Here is a 5,626-nt window from a genome sequence, read left to right on the forward strand (position 1 = left end):
TGAACTGACCTCACCAGTGGTGGGCGATTTAATCATACGTGCCTGTGCAGTAAAGCTCCATAAACACCCAGAAGCATGGGGTTCCGAGAGCTTCCGGGTTGGTGAGCACGTGGAGACTTGGAGAGAGTGGCGCTCCTGTAGAGGGCCCGGAAGCCCCACGCGTCGTCCCTGTACCCTGCCAGATGCATATCTTCCATCTGGCTGTTTCTGAGTTACAGCCTTTATAATAAACCGGTATTCTAGTAAGTAAAGTGTTTCTCTATCTTCTGGGAGCCGCTCTAGCAAATTAATAAAACCCGTGGGAGGAGGTCACTGGAACTTACCACAGTAACCTGGATTTGCGATTGGCATCTGAAGGGGTGAGGTGGGGTGGGACAGAGGGGTGGCAGTCTTGTGGGGCTGAGCCCTTAACCTGTGGCGTCTGATGGTCTCTCCAGGTAGACAGCATCAGAATTGAGTTGAATTGTCGGACACCCAGCTGGTGCCGGAGAAACACTTGGGGGTGGGGAAAACACCCGCACGTTGGAATTGGGGTGTAGAATCGGAGGAACACACTTCTCTGAGTTCCCCTCTTTTTCATAGTTTTGACATTGAATCGTGGAAATGTTTTACATATCCAAAAAAAGTAAAGTTAAACCAGAAAAGAGAAAAAAGCAAACCTGAACTGGAATACGAATAGAAAAAAAAACAAACCTAATTATATATCAAATCAGTAACATTCCCGCACACACTGAAGAATCCTTGATTCCGGTACCCATTAACGGAGCATTCTCCAAGGATAAAAAGAACAGCTCTCAAACCCTGACCTTTGCTAAGGCTTGTTGTAGGAGTGGTTTGATGGCGTATTTCTGAAATAATTGTGTGTATGCTGCAGGATACATGTACTTTCTTGCAGTTTTAAAGAAGGGTGTGATTTCCTTGAGCTCTCTGGGACTGCTTCTAGCAAAGCAAACATTTTAATAAGTAGACACTTAGCAACTGACCTGTCAGCACTTGGGATCCAGACGGGCTGTGAAACCAGACTCCACCCCCATCTCTGAGCGGTGATGAGTCACTGAGTGGACAGCGCCCCCTGCAGGACACTGTTGGCCAAGAACGCGCCTCCTTCAGCAGCCCTTGGATGTTAATTACAATTTTTCCAACACCAAAACTTGGTGGGACCCTATTCCTTCGCCTAGGTGTCACTGGAGGAGGTCGACTGCGTTCATAGAGTCTGTCTTTCCCATGATTCAGTTATGGACCAGTGGAAAGGGCGGAGTTTACGAAGTCGGACGGAACAAAGTTAATACAACACAAACGGAGGTCTTAACCGTGGAGATAATGAAAAGGTGAGGATGAATTCGGATATGGGAATGGGAAGAGGCTTTCCCAACGTGGGTTAGGTTATAAAATCAAGGGGACAGAGCGTGGGAAAAGGGGGGAATCGACAGTCTGGAGCGGCCAGGATGAACAGGGTGGCAGCTGTTCCTTGACCGTCACTGTTCATCGGTTAATGGCTATGATGGTCAGACGAAGCGCCTCTAAGCAGCAGGTGCGCGGGCAGACCTCCAAGGCGAGTGGTCAGCGGTGGGCCAGGTAAGGCCGTGTTAGTGTCCGGGTCTGCCAGACTCCAGAATTTGTGTTTGTTCCCCCGCTGGTTGACGGTAGCAAAGAGGGTCAGGCACTCCAGGACTTCCCCCCAGGGTAGGGAGGAGGTGGAGCTTCCTGGGCTCTGAGCCATTCTCTGCCTTTTCTTCACCAGATATCAGCTCGCAGGCAGGGAAGGGGGACTGAGCGACCCCCCTGGGATGACTGACAGCCTCCAGCCACCTCCCACGGACTCCCTATCTCCATCTCCTTGTGCCTGAAGCCCACAGCGATGCCCTTAAGCAGGTGGACAGCAGCGGCTCAGGGGCTGGCGTGGGGTAGGTGCACAGTTCACCGCCAGGTGGCCGAAGGCTCTAGTTCAGAGCCTTACCTTGTTAGTCCAGCAGCAACTGTGCACCAACCTACTCAACACCCGCAATGAATGACATTTGAAGCTCAGAACCGTGCCAGACTGAGGGGGGTGCATGTGAAATGCATCTGCGTGGCTCTCTCCTTTATTTACTGCTTACTACTTGCCAGTCACTGTGCTAAGCACTTGGCAAGTATAATGTGGAGGAGAGTTTTGAATTGTGTCACTGTGATTTTTTTTTCCCCTTTGTCTTCCCTTGGCTGTGACCTCCCTGCCAAAGCCATCGTTTGCCTTGGTCTTGCTGCAGGAATGTAAAGCTTTTACTCCAGTTCAGATCTGAGAGCCAGCAGGGTTGGAAACAAGAAGGATTTTGTGAACTTTTTTAGTTCCCAGGCCTGGCAGATAAGCTCAGATGTCTTCAAACTAAGGGCACACAAACTTCTGGGGTGCACAGTCTTTCCAGGTGCAGGGGCTGGGAAAACCAGAAAACAGGTTTTACTAATTTATTGACTGATACACAGAATCTGAAAAAGAATCTTTTTAAAAGATAACTGATTAAGTTTTTATTTTATTTTTTATTTTTTTAAGTTTACTTATTTTGAGAGCAAGAAAGTGAGCAGGGGAGGAGCAGAGAGAGAAGGAGAAAGAGAGAATCCCAAGCAGGCTCTGCGCTGCCAGTGTGGGGCCTGATGCGGGGCTTGATCCCACCAACTGTGAGATCATGACCTGAGCTGAAATTAAGGGTCGGAAGCTCAACTGACTGAGCCACCCAGGCGCCCCTCCTTTTTTTTTTTCAAGTGAGGTATAATTTTTTTTTAACTGAGGTATAATTGACATATAACATTATATTAGTTTCAGGTGTACAACATCATGATTTGGTATTTGTATATATTATGAAATGATCATCACAATAAATCTGATTAACAGCCACCAGCATACATAGTTGCAAACATATTTTTCTTGTGATGAAAACTTTTAAGATCTACTGTCTTCACCTCTCCTTTTGTCTAGAAATGCATTAGTCTCAGGGCACCTGGGTGGCTCAGCCAGTTAAGCAGCTGACTTCAGCTCAGGTTGTGATCTCAGAGTTTGTGAGTTTGAGCCCCGCACTGGGGCTTTGCACTGGCAGTGTGGAGCCTGCTTGGAATTCTCTCTCTCCCTCTCTCTCTCTGCCTCTCCCCTGATCACTCTCTCTGTCCCTCTCTCAAAATAAATAAATAAAAACTTAAAAAAAAAAAGAATCATCCTTAGTTAGGTGGGGACAGCAGGTGCCTCTGAACAGCAGGCATAGTGGAGGTTAGGGATGCTGAGCAGGGAGCATGGTCTCTGGGAATATCAACCTTTTCAGGACACATTGGCTGCAACTGACAGGTGATACTTCCATATTTCTTTTTTTTTTTTAAGCTTATTTATTTATTTATTTATCTCTACATTTGATGTGGAGTTCGAACTCATGACCCCAAGCTCAAGAGTCATGTGCTCTTCCAACTGAGCCAGCCAGGCACCCCAGTATTTCCATATTTCTTTCAGATTCTTTGTGGTATTCAAGAATGGAGTCTAACTTGTCATATCAAATCACATAAAGTATTCTAATTACAGTCTTCATCTTACAAAATGTTTCATAATCTATTTCTGTTATAAAAAAAAGACTGCTAGCACCACATCTATTAGTTTTTAGCAGTATATGCCTCAATAAAAGATGTTTTTTATGTTTAAGAATTATTCATCAAATTTGTTTTTTCTGTTCTTTTGGTCAATTGTGTACTCATTCTGTTTGTACCGGTAATTCAATTCAGGAGACACGTTTAACACTTAGGACTTACGGTTGGTAGGGAATAAAGTAAACTTCAAAATTTCAGTTTATATACTTTTTTGGTTCTAGCCAAGTATGATAAAGTGGTCGATAAAAGACTTTAAAGCCTAAAAATACATCCCCTTATGGCAAAGATGTACAGAGGATGTGGAATGGAAACATGGATTTAAGGAGAAAAAGGAAAAAGTGTAAAATTTCCAAATGTTGGAGAAGAGCTTGCTGGTGGATTTAAAAACCTGAAGATAGCAGGGAAGAAAGTGTTTTAATGTTTAGATTCCACTGGATACATTTAGAAGACTTACATAACAGGGGCACCTGGGTGGCTCAGTCAGTTGAGCATCTGACTCTTGATCTCACTCAGTTCTTGATCTCAGGGTCATGAGTTCAAGCTCTGCATTGGGCTCCACGCTGGGTGTGACGCCTACTTAAAAAAAAAAAAAAAAGACTTACATAATAGTTTTTTATGTTAAATATTAGTATTTACATCAGGTGGGAAATTCCAACCCTTGTAATATTTTTAATGTTTTATTTATTATTCAGAGAGCTAGACAGACAGAGCATGAGCCAAGAGAGGGGCAGAAAGAGAGGGAGACACAGAATCTGAAGCAGGCTCCAGGCCCTGAGCTGTCAGCACAGAGTCTGATGCGGGGCTCGAACTTATGCACTGCAAGATTATGACCTGAGCTGAAGTCAGATGCCCAACTGACTAAGCCACCCAGGTGCCCCATGAGAATTTTTCAAATGTTTTTTTAGTTTATTGTTACTAATTTTTGAGAGAGAGATTGAGCGGGCATGCAAGTAAGAGAGGGGCAGAAAGAGAGGAAGACCGAGGATCCAAAGCAGGCTCTGCACCGAGAGCTCAGAGTGTGACGTGGGGCTCGAACTCACGAACTGTGAGATCACAACCTGAGCCGAAGTCAGACGCTTAACTGACTGAGCCACTCAGGGGCCCGTCCCTTGCAATAATTTAAATATTTAGTGACTACTGTAGATGTCATCTTCAAAATGTGCAAGGGTGTGCACACAAGTTTTAAAAACTTCTTTTAGGGGCGATAGAAGTGGATCAGTCAGGATGCTCAAGGTATGCTGCATAACAAACAGTCCCAAAACCTTCATGCCTTGTAACAGCAGCAGCTTCTCCCTCACACTAAACACCAGCTGTGGGTTGGTGGGGGGTTGGTGGGGGCCCTGAGTTGTGGTGGGGAGCAACATGTTTTGCTCTTGCTCCCATCATGAATAGTCATATGGCCAAGTCAACCACAGGGACAGGAAGTATAATCCTGCCACATACTAGGAGGCAGAGGACTGGAAATACATGATGAACAGCCTTAGTGTTTTTTTTTGTTTTTTAAAGTGTATTTATTTATTTTTCAGTAATCTCTACACCCAATGTGGGGCTTGAACTCATGACCCAAGATTAAGAGTCACATGCTCTTCCAACTGAGCCACCAAGCACCCCTGTTTGTTTTTTAAATCTTTTTCTTTTTTCTCTTATTATTTTACTATTTTTAAAATTATTTTTAAATTAAAAAAACTACTTTTCTAATTTTTTTTTTTTTTTTTGAAAGAGAGAGAATGAGAGTGGGAGGAACAGAGAGTGGGAAACAGAGGATCCAAGGCTGGGCTCCCCTCTGCCCACACAGAGCCCAATGCGGGGCTCGAATTCATGAACCCTGAGATCATGACTTGAGCCAAAGTCGGGTGCCTAGCCGACTAAACCACCCAGGCGCCCCTATTATTTTTTTTAAAGTAATGTCTCTGCTCAATGTGGGGCTCGAACTCATGACCCTGAGATCAAGAGTCGCATGCTCTACTGACTGAGCCAGCCAGGTGCCCTGAACAGCCTCAGTTTGGAGACCAATGGGCCAGATCATAAA

General features: G+C 45.0%; 1 long non-coding RNA gene across 1 annotated transcript; it reads left to right on the forward strand.

Moving 5' to 3' along the window:
* Window positions 1-394: 394 nt before the first annotated feature.
* LOC121026840 (uncharacterized) lies at window positions 395-2,154 on the forward strand. The gene is made up of 2 exons (XR_005788460.1): window positions 395-1,328; window positions 1,742-2,154. It is a non-coding gene; the product is annotated as an uncharacterized LOC121026840 (long non-coding RNA).
* Window positions 2,155-5,626: the final 3,472 nt, after the last annotated feature.

The sequence above is a fragment of the Herpailurus yagouaroundi genome, unplaced genomic scaffold, assembly GCF_014898765.1.
Source record: "Herpailurus yagouaroundi ecotype Mexico unplaced genomic scaffold, PumYag 162555, whole genome shotgun sequence".
NCBI classification, from domain to species: Eukaryota; Metazoa; Chordata; class Mammalia; order Carnivora; family Felidae; genus Herpailurus; species Herpailurus yagouaroundi.